The sequence below is a fragment of the Hippichthys cyanospilos genome, chromosome 13 (genome assembly GCF_059441005.1).
Source record: "Hippichthys cyanospilos isolate Australia breed blue-spotted pipefish chromosome 13, RoL_Hcya_1.0, whole genome shotgun sequence".
Classification (NCBI taxonomy): Eukaryota; Metazoa; Chordata; class Actinopteri; order Syngnathiformes; family Syngnathidae; genus Hippichthys; species Hippichthys cyanospilos.
In genome coordinates, this window is record NC_142381.1 from 12,656,933 (window position 1) to 12,672,445 (window position 15,513).

At 39.0% G+C, this 15,513-nt stretch overlaps 1 protein-coding gene and 1 long non-coding RNA gene across 8 annotated transcripts in view; one reads left to right on the forward strand and one right to left on the reverse strand.

Moving 5' to 3' along the window:
• diaph2 (diaphanous-related formin 2) overlaps positions 1-15,513 on the forward strand; it is a 363,565-nt gene that overhangs the window by 256,889 nt on the left and 91,163 nt on the right. The gene's annotated exons all lie outside the window — the stretch shown is intronic.
• The window catches only part of LOC148413887 (uncharacterized), a 42,733-nt gene that overhangs the window by 24,795 nt on the left and 2,425 nt on the right, over positions 1-15,513 (reverse strand). Inside the window, exon 3 of one of the 2 annotated variants that reach the window (XR_015867679.1) lies at positions 11,790-11,950. This is a non-coding gene — a long non-coding RNA (uncharacterized LOC148413887). Of the gene's footprint in view, positions 1-9,497; positions 11,951-15,513 lie in introns of those variants that run through there. The other variant, XR_015867678.1, reaches the window with a different exon arrangement.

The window sequence follows — 15,513 nt, forward strand, 5'->3', positions numbered from 1 at the left end:
ACCAGGCATGACGCTCTGCTCAGCCGTCCCCACTCTCCGTCGTCATGGCTCATGATTTCACTCTCATTGATGTTTAAATGAAATCCCTGTATTAGTTGAATGGCAGGCCCATTGTTGGCACGTTATTCCCTTCAAAGGCAAACGGGAGAAGAATGTGTGGAGTTATTTGTCTAGTAAATATGAGCCATTGAGAATGTTGACAGTATTGGGTGGTTCAAGAATACCTTAAAGACTGAATGACACTTACAAAATATGTGTCTTTATACCCATTCATATTGTTTCCAAAGAAAGAAGCACAGTTGTCAAAGTTTTTTTTTTTTTTTTTTGGGGGGGTGGTAGAACGGTACATTTAAGAAGCAAAAACTAATAGCCATCATTGAAGACAGAATAATACAACTGCTTCAGTGACAATGAGTCTGAAGGGGAAACTCACAAAGCAGTAATTGTTTTTAACGCTACTCTTTTCATCATGAAAATAGCCATATCAGAGGCAGTATTTATAAGGTTTATTGAGAGAACCTAGACTCTACTTGCAGGTCCTTCCCTGCAGCAGAAGATCATGATGGTTTGATCCTAAAATTAGATGTGCAGGCATATCACATTGAAACAATCACCCTGAAATAACACCAATTTATATCACACATTAAAGAAGGTTATTGAATGAAGTGTTTAAAGCACGAATGTCAAGCTCAAGGTCGGGGGCCTAATCAGGCCCGCCGCATCATTTTTTGTGACCCGTGAAATGCTAATTATGACTTTTGAGCAGTTTTACTGCTATCTGATCTCAAAACTAGATAAATTTGTGACAATCAACTGATTTGACTTCATAATGGCTCTCCCACAGAAACTAGAAGTACAATTTGTCCCAATATTAAAATGTGTTTGACAACCCCGGTTTAACCTATTTAAAATGTGGAACCGCAGTAAATGGATGCTCCCCGTTGCTTGGTTTAGTGTCACTCTCAATTTCTTGATCAGGTTCTCTCCACAGAGAAGTTCCTGGGATCGTGGGGCCTCCGTGACTGCGAGCCCCTCTGCCTCCACTCCCCTCTTTATTCGCCAATGATAAAACCATCTTATCGACTGCTTCGGTACGCTTGGAAGCAATTAAGCGCTTCATTATGCAGATTAAGTGTACTAATTGCCTCACGTTTGCTAATTGATTACAAGATACCGCTACGAGGCCGACACGAGTCGCCTTCTTCGAAAGGAGCATCTTAAAGCGTGCCATTTATGAACAGATTAATGACACGGTGCACCATGTTACCAGTGTGTCACTTTGCACTCGACTTGGCAAAATTTCCAGTGCAGGCTGGAAAAGATGGAATGAAGTTGCTAATTAAAATAAATGTATGACACTCAGAAAGACTAACAATTACAAACTGCAATCTGATTGTAGTCAACAGGGGAGTCTCCATTAATTGGCAAAATGAGGATCATCAATCACTCATGGAGGGTGCGGGGTGTGCAGCACAGGCTGGTTCTTGTCAGTCACCCAGTGTGGGGGCAGCAGCATGTTTTGCATCCCAGAAGCAGACGCGTTTAAAAGAAACAATCTTTTTGGTCTGTCTTTCTCTCCCTAATTCTGTTTTTCTCCACATGATCGTTCACTGTGACACTCTTTGTGTTGTTTTTTTTTCCTCGTCATCATTTTCAGACGGAGTGCTGGCTGGCATTCTGTGCCAGTCAAGACCAGAATACAATTGTCAGAAGCCATTGTTGAGTTTGAAGCCTTCCGAGGATATTGTGTGCTGATGACATGTGCCGACAGGCTTGTAACTCCATATGGCTGTGATTCGTTCAATGGAAGGCACTGGCACCGCGCACCTTGTTGATATTGTTGTATTAATAAAACACGTCCCCTGCTTATGCAAATACCGACAGCAATCTTTGCAGTCTTAAGTGGCTCACTCGTGCTCTTTGTTATGAAGCAGTCAAATGACGCCGTGTGAAAGCTAGACCGGGATATTGTAGCGCGAAGGACTTGATTGAGTGAAACACATTTATTGTCTGCTGATATGTCAGTCTCTGAATTCATCAATATTAGAACCAATCATTGGTCTGCGTTTCACTTTTGCAAACATGCTGCTTGTATCGAGCACTGAGGTAACAATTGTCCCTTTATTTGTTTATTTTTTCTTTAATGTACTGCACTTTGATATCGTGTAATCTTGTGAAATGTTGTATTTATTGATACAAGGCTTTTATCTAGGCTTCTCACAGATTGAAAGTGCATGCAACCTTGTTTGCTTTTTGAGTTTCTGTTGGGAATGATTGTCCATTAAAGTGCATGGATGACTTGTATTATGAGAAGACGTGATTTTTTTTTTTTTTCCAATGGAGACACAGTATAGAAATATGAGCTACTGTATTTAGCAAAGAAGGCTGAAATCGAGCTTGCACAAATAGCATCAAAATGAAAAACAACCATTTGTTTGTACAGTTTTCTAAGAATATGCAGGGCTCTAGAATGAGAACGATTTAGGCACCAAGGCCACCAAATTTCTTAATAGTATGCCTAAAAAAATAAGAGGTCATAACCAGCATTCTCAGGTATTATGAACTCTCTATCCCTTTATACATAATCATTCATTTGTTTGACAGAACCCCAGTGTTATACTTCAATTTTTACATAAGATATTTCCTGTATGTTTTTACAATCCTATTATATAATTAATACTCTTGAGAAGAAAAAAAAAATACTGTAGTTGCCCTTTAATAAGATTCATAGTACGTCGATCGTATAGTAACTACCCTTTCTGTGCTATGATCGGTTATAACACCGATACCTTAAAAATTCAACGTCAACAAAAATACTATCATCATAGATTGGGGGTAATATATCGTTATAAGAAAAAATGTTTTGTTGGGACAGGCCTAGATGAATGATCATGGTGAATTGTTGCGGATGAAAAGATAAGTTTGACAACTTTGCAAGTGTTGAGCCAAGGTCAAGTTCTGAACAACACTCTGATGTAGAACACCTCAAGTTGTGGAACTGTGATTCAATGACTACATTGAACACATTGGGACCTCTTTGGTCATCATCAGTCTGCCATTTTGTTCCAGCTGAACTATTATTTTCATCCTTTTGTATCTTATTAGTATTTTCAAACAGAAAATCACTCCAGCCTGAAATCCAGGTGTGTAGAGCTGACCTGACGCCTTGCATTGGATACCGACTTCCACCGTAGTACGCACGCATTCAACCATACATTGATGGTGTGGCTAAGCCCTGTCGTCGCGGTGTAAGACGGGTGATGTGTGAGGCACATCTCTTACCTGAACCAGCAGCCGACCTTGAATTGACTTTCTGTGATGAAGATTTATGCTTGATCCCTGAGCTTTTTGTCTTGATGCCTTGTAGAATTCCATCCCAGACTCAGAACACTGTTTGAAACTACAGAGACAATAGATCTCCTTCACCGACGGACTCCTTTGCTGTCAAGGGGGGAGTTGTGTTGTTGGCTAGATGTCCCACAAAAATATAGTATATATATATATATGTGTGTGTGTCCTGCAAGCAAATAAGAAATTTAATTGGGATAAGTATCATTATCACATACTTTTGTAATTTATATATTTATCTATCTTACATGTTCTGTGGGTTGACCAAGCTCTGCTTATTTGTGGTGGAAAAGAACATTCCGGTGCCTCAGGCTTGTTTGATCCAATCGGTCTTTGCTCGCAAGGTCATTATGCTCCATTACAAAACAATATTGTTTTATTTGCATCTGCTCCGTTGCTTCCTTTTCATATTTGAGTTTTATATGAACTAAATTGCCAATTTTATAAAAGCATTTTATAGCAAGTATTTTTTTTTCTGTGACACTGTAAAAAGGTTTCATACAGCACCTGCAGCATATATTTTTCTTGGACTTAATTATTGATTAAAATATGCATCAAATCGAAGACCAGTGCCCTTCTATGATGAATGACTTTCTAACACCTCCCCTCGAGTAACAAAAAAAAAAAAATATTTGTTTGTATGAGGTTGAAAGTTTAGTCAAGCAACTACTTTGCACTCACACATGCTCAAAGTTGTTACACATTCAGTGTAACATTTTTACCCTTATTGCACATACTGGATGCTTCCATTTCTCTTAATAAACATCAATTGAAAAGATGCAGATAAGTGATACAACATTAAACAAAAACAAACAAACAAAAAAACATGGTTGGTGATAGTGATTAAAAAAATGCAATGATCTGCATTTTATCCATTCAATCCAAAGGCAGATATTAGTAATTTAAAGTTATTGATTTATTTACTACTTTGGTACCTAAATAATAACTGACTACTAATATATTTAATACTCAAATACTTCATTGATTACTTCATTCTTAAGTCCATCAATTTATGTGGGACAGCTTTTTCTATATTTTGCTGTGTTTCCAAACGAGCCTAGCCAACACCATGTTGGTGATGCAAGCCAAGCATCGGTTGCACAAATTTGTCATATCAGTTGTAATTATATGAGGACACGTGACTATACAAAAATAAAACAAAGCTAATACAGGAGGTTGGTTTGTTATTGGTTTTATAGGTTGTTGTTAGGATGTCATGTTTCAAATGCTCTATTTGTGGCGTTATTTTGTGCCTCCGCTTCAGCTCCAAACATCATATTTTTCTCAAATTGCCAAATAGGACTTGCCCATGCGCATGCCATTCCACAGCACTTTTCCTCATTGACGTCGGACATCTCCCGGTTTTCTGGTGTCTATCAACATCCGTTTCAGTGTTTGCAATCATTAAGACACATTGATGTTGACAATGGAGGGAAAGAAAAACATAAAACATGCAATAGCGTAGCAGAGGTGTGCTTGGGAGAATCATTGTGTATAGGGTTATTTAGGAGATGGCATATTGTACAAATGTGTATACATCAGATGGCTGGCAGGCAGTACAGAACGGGGCATTTTTCCACTGAAGTGATTAAAATGATTGAGGACAGCGGTAAAGTCATTCATCTCTCAGCAAGGTGACGAAGGACATTTTGTATGGTGGACTGTTGTTGCCTCCGTACGTGTTTGTCACAAATGTAGAATGTGAAATGGTGAAAAAAGGAATGGCATGGAGGCAAATAGCCACAGGGGGAGGATGTTTTTTAACAATATCTGAAAAGACAAGCAAATATTTATTATCCACGCCAGGCTTTCATTTGCCCTTCTTCAAAACAATTACCAAACCATGTATGATGTTTGTTTTTGTTCAGTTTTACCACCATGCATTAAGTTCATGTAGAACTGTATGTAGCTATGGCCGGGACATAATTTAAGTCACATTCTAGCAATGCACGATTGTCAAATATTGATTTTGTGGCAATCCAAGACAATAACCCTTTTCACATGTCAAGCTGAGTGTTGCAAAGATTGAGGTCATGTCCACAAAGGCCTCATCTATTTTTAAAATGATATTTTTCTATGCTTTTTGGTCTCGCATTCACACACAAACTTGCATTTTGCATCACTGAAGACTGGCTTTTTGGAAAAGTAGACTAGATCTATGCTTTTTCAAACTCCGCATAGTGTAAAACAATATAGAAAGTCAGAGCATTTCTTTTTTATTGTCAGAATAACAATATTGTGCAGGTGTATTGGGGAGAGAAAACCGGAAAACTTGCAGGGTGCCCCCCGGCCCTCCAGGACTGGAGTTTGACACATATGCTCTATAGAAAAGGGGTAAATGATTAGTTTTTGATATCTTTTTCTTGTGAACACCATACCTCGACTGACCTCAGTAACCTTGTGGCAATAAATAAATAAACAAACAATGCACTTGAAGCCAGTTAGCATCATCTGCCTTGTGAAAGTGTCAATTTGAAGGCTGTAGCTTCATGTTCCCCACCCGCCGCCCCGCCTTCCATTGCATCGCCTTCCCATCAAGTGCTCTAATCTCCCGAATGGCATCCAGCCTCCCTGTTCATCCCCTGCCTTCAGGATTGGTTTCACACAGTGATCCCCTCACTGACCAGACAGCCGACTGAACAATTAACCTCCGTGGCTGACCCGAAATATCTCAGACCTTCTCACTTCGCCGTCCTTATTGGTCTCTAATAGATTTCCAACAGGAGGAGGAAAAAAGGCGGATTGAGTTTCACCTGGCTGGCCCTCAGGCTCTTTTGCAGAAACACTGTTTGGCTTGTTGGTATTCTGCCCTCGCTAAAGAGCAATACAATTGTGACGGTTCTACTGGATGTTGTGTAAAGCGGGCCAGGCTGGTGAGTGCCAATGTGTTAATAATAGCGTTAGACACTGTGGCATTGGACCAATTGTTCTGCAGATTGCTTCTCCATTTCCATCCTGTTAAAACCTTCCATTTCAGTTATGTTGCTAATAGAACAAAAGCACTCTGATGGAACCAATTTGACTGAAACTGTATTCCTCGTTAGATTGATTAGTCCCTGTGGTATTTACTGTCACTTTAGCCTCCAATGCAGCATCTATCCATTTCTGTCCATTCATGCATTCTTCACTCACACCGATTCCTTCATCGAAGCCAGCGCGCTATTATTTGCTGCCTGTATATTATGCTAATGTGTGGAGGGTACGCTCTTATTGTATTGATAGTTGAACATGTGCGTATTGTAGCCGGCAAGTCCAAGTTATCCACTAATAGATCTCCGGGGAGGTAACATAATCCCTCAACAATATCGCCTTATCATATTACAATTGAACTATGTGCAAACCAGAGGGATGACTATCCACAAATGAATACTAAGCCTCATACTGAGCTTTAAGCTTATTAGGCTTCAACAGGAACGGAACGGCTTCAAGTATTGTCTCCGATGCGAGGCCGATGAGGGATGATCATATTCTGATACGAGTTTGTCCCCAAACCCTTTGCAAAAACAAGGATGATCCCCCCCCCCCCACCCACTCCAGAGCCATTACAATCCAAATGTTAAATAGCTAATGCGTTTAGAACCCCAGGTAAAAACATCAAAATTGTACATACATATTAAAAACTGGTACCAAAATAGTAAAGTAAGTGCTACATATATATAACATACAGGTATACAGTCTGAAAACATCATAATTAAAAAATATAGAAAGAATTGATTTACCTTTGAGTGGCGCTTGTTATGCCCATATTCCCTAGTAAGGGTAGCCTAGGCTAGGCTAGCTTTGTATTTCTTGACTATCTCCAGCTTTGTTTCCATATACATGGAAATATACATCTTCTTATTTCTCTCTTTAACTTCGCTAGCAATTTGGGGACCCATAGCTAACCCATTCAACTTTGAATTAAGCAGTAAAATGCACTATAAATATGGTTTTGTAACTACTCATGATAGAACAAAGCTTTACCGTGCCGCCATTTTGAAATGAGTGAGGCCGACAAGTAGCAGACCAGCATCTCCGTGAGGAGACACCAACCAATAGCAGACCAGCATTATAGCAGACGGCCTGCATGGAAGCAATTTGCCGGCAATTGTAAATAAGTGCAATTACCTAAAAATGACAGCAGATGGAGGCCAAACAACACAAATACAGCTAAACCCCTAGGCTCATGACAGTTGTTTTTGTCACAAAGTCGGGAAAATACTGTAAATAGGGGATGAAAAAACTCAGCATTCCAAATAGCAACACACAAAAAAAAAAAACGTAAGCCAGGGACGCTGTAACACGGGGGTCCACTGTACTTGCAATCACCACGAGAGATCCCAAACTGTGCCACGACGGTAAATACGCGTTCTAATCTTTAGCTTAAAGTGCTTTCGTCATCACAAGACTAGAGGGAGCTTGCCGAGGCCAAATGAATTCCGGCCGTCTTTTCATGCCGCAGATTCCGGATTAGTTATAATACTCATCTCCATCTTCCTGTCCACAAAGGTGATACACTTTGCAAAAGATGAGGCTCCCTTATCTCCCTCGTTTTGCCGGTCACCCCTCACCCATTTATTACTGTGATTCCTTGTCGTCACTCTCTCATCTCGGCCATCCAGGCGCTTATCTCCATCCTGCTCCCTCACAATGACTAAGCCCTAAAGATGCTCTATAACTCTTCCACAGGATTCCAAAGGGTGGCGATATTAAGCAGATATACTGTACACATGGCTCGTGTTTCTCTGCTTCACAGCACTTTATTGTGTCTTTGTTGGTAGCCTTTTAAATCGAACAATACTCTTTTCGTCTTATTCACCTCGAGCCCATCCAGGAGATAAAAAGACATTTAAAGGTTTCATATAATGGAGAGCGGCTGTGCAAACCGTTACGTTTGAAATTGAATAGCATATTGATTTGGAACGACGGGAAACTCGATGAGGTGGTGATATTTTACGTCAAGGGTCACATCAGTTCATTTCCCCTGCTCTATCAGAAATTTGCCAACTTTCAATAGTTAGGCAAGGAATTCAATTTGTGCTGATTATTCATGACAGCTGGAAAAATGTATATGATCTGTTTCTTACAAAAGGCAACACAAATTGAGGCTTAATGAGAGGAATGTACCAGTCGGAAGTTAGGAAATATCTTCATATTGAAATTGCCTCTAACAAATTAAGAAGATTTCAAGTAATTATTTTTTTTTTAAGTCTTGAAAGCCTTTCCAGGGCGTGTCTATTGAAGAATCAATATCGTAAAGCATTCTGTTTTGATTAACTGTTTTTTCTTTTTGTTTCGCCACCTAAATCCATCAATATCTCATCAATCAAAATCTGTGGTTGTATAACTATGTGAACCGCAAATACATGGAACAGAACAAAATGATGCTGTAGTGTCTCATTCTGGACATTGGGTGTCACCCACATAATGATATATGTTAAAAATCTCATGAAGGAGAAGTTATAATCTCATGTCAAATACAGTGGAGCTATGTGCTAACAGCTGAGCTATAAATAAAAGTACATTTCAAACGAATAATAAGACTGATTGGTTATAATACAGGGACCAGATAAATGTAACCCATATGACACCCGCCCATTGGGAATATCTTCGATTTTACCTGGGCTAAGCAGTTGCACGACAAAGCTAAACGCTAATGGTAACGTGAGTGTTCCACTTTATGTCAATGAAGCGATGAGCAAGCTATTTGGCACAAATAGAAATTTACATTTCTTGTAAATAACGTTTGTGTATTGTCACTTTCGTTGAGGAAGCCTGCGAAAGAGTTTGACACCCCTGCTGTAGAACATAAGCAGTCGACTCTGGTATGAAGAAATGAGAAATGAGAGTATGTGTAACACGCAGAGGGTGGCTCACGTTGCTTTTAATTGCAACATCGCCAGCTCCATCACACCTCCACTAGATGTATACATTTGCATTTTAATGGCCAACATAGATCATTTTCCTGTTCAGTATCATCGTCCACCCGCCACCTCAAGACCAACCTGTATCGACTTGCATTGCATCCAGTTAAGAACATGAATTCATGATTACTTATCTTTCCACATACATATAAGGGACCAGCTCATTTAAAAAAAGTCTCCTTTAGAAACTTGACGGTTTAATGCATTTAATACATAGATTCATGATAAAGTCATTGTTCCTTGTACATTTCGCGCGCTGGGAAAATGAGTCAATTACACGTATGAGGTTTTGGCGTGTACCAAAGCCAACTAAACACTTTGGCATGGCAGACATGGACCCATCAAGCAAATAACAATGATTTTCCCACACAATGCCATGTTTCTGTCCAGTGGAATGTGACTGTAATTGGCAAGAGAAAGCCAAGTTTAAATTCGGATTTTTTTTTTCATCTATATTACTGACAGTATTGCTGTTTATTCTTCATGGGAGAAACAAGCTGGGGTGGATGAGAGAGGTGGGCATCTGGGGATGCTCTGATTCACGGGTTTGTCTGTGTTTTCCCTCCTCGTGTGGAAGGGGAAGGAGGCTGTAACAAGGCGCCGCACCACAGGGGGGAGTTGTGTTTAATGGTGGCATTGATTTCATAAAAGGTTGCTCGGTAGGTAGGCCTGCCAACCTTAGCTTGACTAAGCGAAACGCAGAGTCAAGCTGATTGCGTCTACGCTTATCCCGGGATCTTCTTGAAGTTTTGCTTTTTGTTTGGTTTGGCGGTGTATGGATTTGAGCCCAGGCTTGTTTTAGGAATAGAAAAAAAAAGCAATCAGTTGATTGAGCTTGAAACATTCTTGACAGTGATTTACACACCATGCAGAGATGAAAGTAATGATAAAAAAAAAAGGAAGCAGAGGGACTGAAAGACAGCTGGATTGACAGTTTTCCATGCTTCTTTTGACAAATGGTTACAGTTATAACAAATGACGCGTGTCACAACCGTGGAACACGGGTCAATAATAGTAGGATGAGTGAGGAAGTGGTTTCGAAAGAGGCGCTGAAATACAATACAGAGCAAGTAAGGAAAGAACAAGTAAGAGAACATTTCTGAGAATGTTTGTAGGATTGCAATATGCAATATTTAAAATAATACATTTTGCTGTACATGGTGTAGTTAAAAAAAATAAAAAATAGTAGCACACAGCCATCCTTCACAGAGCATATTGAGCCACCCATGCAACCCAAACAAAATATTCCTTACAGGTAGTGTAACACAATTTTGAGGAATTTAATCGACACACCGGCAGACATCATATGCGATGTTGGCGTGGGGCGGATGTCATCATGATTCATGATAAATTTGACAGTGACATGCATCAACTCCTATAAATCATTTGAAATATGTATCAATTCCTTCCCCTATAAATCATTGGCGGTAGCAATTCCTTAGTGTGTTATTATTATTAATAAATTATTTATATATTATTATTTATATATTTTATTATTTATATATATATAACACATCCCTGGCTCCCCTTGCAATTCCTTCAATCATGGGCTTTGATATTCTGCATGGACTCCAAATTTAGTTAGTTGTGTTCATGCCTACAACAGAGCAAAATACATGTTATATTTTTATTTATTTGTGTATTCATTTATTTTTTTAACTCTGCCAACTTACGTGCATTTGTAAAAATATCAAAACCCAATCTGTGCGGATTTACACTGCACTTTGCATTAGTTGATGCCAAGGGTGACCTGGAGGACGCCTGGGAAGATCCTTTGTTTTTGTCCTAATTGCAATCAACAAAGAATTATGATTTTTTTTTTTCTGTTTTAGACTAAGTTATAACCCATATGGGCGCTGTAAAATATAATTAACAGTTGTTGAATGTTTATCTAAATTGCTTTTTTCTTTTGTTACTGTTAAAAAGGATACAGGTGAAACAACTTTTATAGATAATAATCTTATTTATATTCAGTGCATCGAGTGGGTGCGAAATGTTTTCTCTTTCCTAGGGGGGGCTTGGCAAAATATAATTGAGAAGCACTTGCATTAGGCACGCACTAAGCATAAAAATAGAACTTTTTTTGTTGAGGGATATAAATGAAATATGTTTTCTTTGCAGTTATTTGACACATTGTTATTTCTTATGTATTTGTCTCATCATTTCCAGCCAGAGTATACATTGCATACACATTTGTGCATGACAAGTTACTTTAAACTCTCCCCAGAATATGAGTGACCTATATTTTAAAACTATCAGCTGTATTAAAAAAAGAAAAAAGTCAAGACACTGGTGTTTAGATTTGACTTTTTTGTAAATTCTTGTTGACTGGCTGCACAACATATCCCATAAATGCATATCCAGAGGCATAGTATATCTTATCTAAGGCCTCATTGCTCTTCATTGGAGTGTAGTTAGACATTGGAGTGGAGGCACTTACTGTGTGCTCTCATGGGGCTTCCTTCACGATAGTAACTCAATCATTTCCAGTCGTAATATCTATATTTACATATGTATTAGTAAGGAGTGTGTGAGTACCAGTATGAAGACAGCAGCCGCATTCATGCATATTTCCGGATCCCAATCGCCAATTTTCTGTCACACATTATGCGCTCATCTTTGGCAAAATCCGCTTCCTGTGACTGTAAGTCTCACTTTTATCCCGGCCATCTGATTTTGTGACAGCGCCCTCTGTCCATCTGTTTAGACACACCACCAAACAAAAAAAACAAAAAACAAAAGTGAAAATGGGAGGGGGGAAAAAAATCCCAGGGTGATCGTTTTATCTCACTCCTTGATTGTCAGATAATTATCAGTTAATTATTTAGAGCCTTAAATTAATTGGCTAAAAATAGCCTCAGTGCCTGCGTGTTGCCAACGGAGACGGCTCCAATATTCCTTTCCCCACTCGTCTCCGCCTCTTGTGCTTAATCTTTGTCAGGCGCCGACATCAGTGTAATCTAATAAAGGAGGAGGTTATCCCCTCTGTACATTAAGTCTAATTACTTAGCCATCATCACTTATTGTTTGAATTTCCCCATGACGTGTTTCTTTCTTTCTGCCAATTACGAGAGCGAAGTGCACGTCCAGTCCATCCTTCATTGAGCTCCACGGATATAATAGAACATCAGCTCTTTTTCCTGAGGCTGCACTTTTTTACATTTAATAGGCCAAAGTCTGTCTAGAAACGCCCACCAGCTCATTTCACAGGCCACTGTGTCTATTGATAATGTTATCAATGTTGTTACGACGCTTAAAAAGTGTGTTGCATCTCGTCTTAACTTCTCAGTTTACTCTTAGGACACTTCATTAAGCTGGAACAAGAAACGTCCTGCAAGTGGTCTCATAATGGGATTCATTAGCTTCAGGAATCGAAACGTATCTTCTATTTTTTTTCTTTTTTCATTTTAAACATTCCACCCATGCACATGCACACACATACAAGAGCAAGGGACAAATTGTGCAAGCTGACCTACCCAATGAGTTTATGCCATGGTAATGATAAGACTATTGAATGGAGCCGCACTGCTGGGCCACTGGTCCTACTCTGGATTGTGATCAATAGAGTTTCTATATTCTCAGTGTCCGTCTCACTTTAGTTGGCCATCTTTCTTCTATCACCGCTCCCTCGGCCCCGTGAAGAAAAAACATAGGCTGCCATTGATTATGACGGAAATCGGATCACAATGTATTGCTCTGTAGACTTTAAACCCGGTGAAAAGCACTCAATAAAAAAATTGAGGAACTGAAGAGACGAACCCTAGATATTTGATTCGGCACAATAAAGTTGTTGTTTTGCTGTGCTGTTGTTATCTCAAGGTTCCGTTCGATAAACCGATGAAAAATTTACCTCAAATAACTTTTCTAGATATTTGGGATGTGTTTTAACAGGCATTTGTCGAACATAAAAATGTTTTAGTAATTGACAACAACAACAACGAAAATCCATGTCCCTTTCCTTCCTTCCTTGCTACCTGATTTGATCGAGCCCAGTCATTACTGGAATGGGCCAACCGATATGCATAATCCAATATTGGATCGGGACTCCATACATAACTCTTGTACGGTATTTTGTCCAATCTTTTGATCTTTACATAAAATACATTTCATATCAAAGGGAAAGATTTCAAAGAAGAAATAGGAAGTTGAAATTCACTCAGATATTGACAACATATCAAAAGTTCAGGATAGCATTGTCATCACACTGCCAAGAGTGTGCTGGAAAATTAACCAAAATGGTCAAAATACTGCACAATGGCGAGTTCAGTACGCTCATAATTTTGGGGTCATATCCTTCCACGTTATTCTGAATGTATTTTAACCTATAGATGGCACACTTCATGTTGTGTGATAATAAGTGTTAGTGTCATTTTGAGCTTTGATATGTCGTCACAATCAGGGGTCAAATTTCAGCTTCCTAGTGCCTCCTTTCAATGATTTCCCAATAATGTGAAATGATTTAAAGATCAAAATGACTAGACAAAATACTGCACAATGTTAATAAACATATTTCAGTTAACAAAATGGACAATGACACATGACTCTTACTCATCAAAATTGCGATTGAGGGTTTACAGCACTGTAGTTTTTTTTTGAGTGCCTGATTTTTGAAAAAAGTGTTTTGCTAAATGTCTACAGTGAATTTATGAGCATATAAAGACTGTGCAGCACTGTCGCAAAAGAAAAAAAAATACATTATAGAAAAATGATATCATAGACCAATAATGTGGGTGATGTGTGGTTGCCATGGCAACAAGGGACACTCCACTCTCCTTATTACAAAGTGGTGTTCCATCGAAGTGACTTTATTATTGCGTGCCTTTTTTTAAGGTCAGTAGACAACACCGCGCCGCTTTAAGTTAATGATAACGATCATGCGAAACATCGACGCTGTACGTTCCTCTCATTAGAAAAAGCAAACCTTGTTAGTGTTATGATCAATCGATAGAGACATGTCTATTGTGACTTACGCGTGAATTCCACTACCCTTTAAGTGGCGTGATGTTATTTGCAAGACTAGCCGGCATACGTATTAAATGACACGCGACGCTTGTCACATGAAGGGTTCACGCCTGACGCGGACGGATTGATGTTTACCGATTAAATCAGCGGCGGCAAGAGACTTGACCTTTTTAAGATTTGACAAGTGTAAGCGTTGCAAAGGCACATATTGGCACTGTCATATATGTGGCACTATGCGCAGAGGCCAGGGGCTTCAATGCGTGAGATGGACCAAAACAAGCATGAAAGGTTATCTTTATAGTAAGTGTGTGTGGGTATTTGTGAAGCGTGGGTTGTTTTGAGTCAATTCTCACATTTTCTTCATTCTCAATTCTACTCAACAGGTCATTCCCAAGGTTTTAATCCCCTCATATCTAATTGATATACTCTCTCCTCCCTTATCACATGTAGTCATTACCCAATTGTTCCAACAGCGGCTTGGTGGTGTAGTGAGGAGCTTTGAATGTTAAAGCAGAAGCGACCTTCCTCTCAATAGGGATGAATATTTCACTCGGCATTGACGAGCACGCTGAGAGACCTGCTCTCTGTCTTTTAGTGAAAAAAGGAAAGAGGAAAAAAAACTGGAATAAAAGTTGTTAATAAAGGTCTCTTTGGAAAAAGAGCCTATTTAAGTGAACTGAGCATGAATGTGTTTCAAGCATACGAGTTTAGAGTGAATGGAATGGGGCTACTATCGAATATTGTAGTTTTAAAGTTAAAAAATATAATTGATTTAATAAAGATCAGTGATAAATGAAGAAGTTAGACAAATACCTCCCCATTGTTATGATTCATTACTCAAAACAGATTGTCTGACTGACTGAACACTGACTAGAAGTCCAAAAATATTAACACAAGGTGCACGCACTGCGCGGATAACAAACCTATAGAAACTAAAACAGAAAAAATTCTCAAAAATCTAAAAAAATCTATATCAAAGTACAACAAAAAGAGACATTGGGAAAAAATTCGATGAACAAACCAGGTCCACTCTGCAATAATAGAATTTTTTTTATTATTTATTTTGAATTTTTTCGAGTCTCTCTCCCTTGCCGCCATTGCATCACTATGTACAGTACGTCTACAAGAAAGGTCTGTATAGAAAACAGGGACATAAACATGGTTGCGGCGGAACTTCAAGAGGGATATTTTTGGTCCACCTACTTTTAAAGTCGACGTACCTGACTCGGTCGACTTTTGCAACGTTCTGTGGTAATTTCAAAAGGTAAAAATAAATCACGGTGACGCTTTGATACAACAC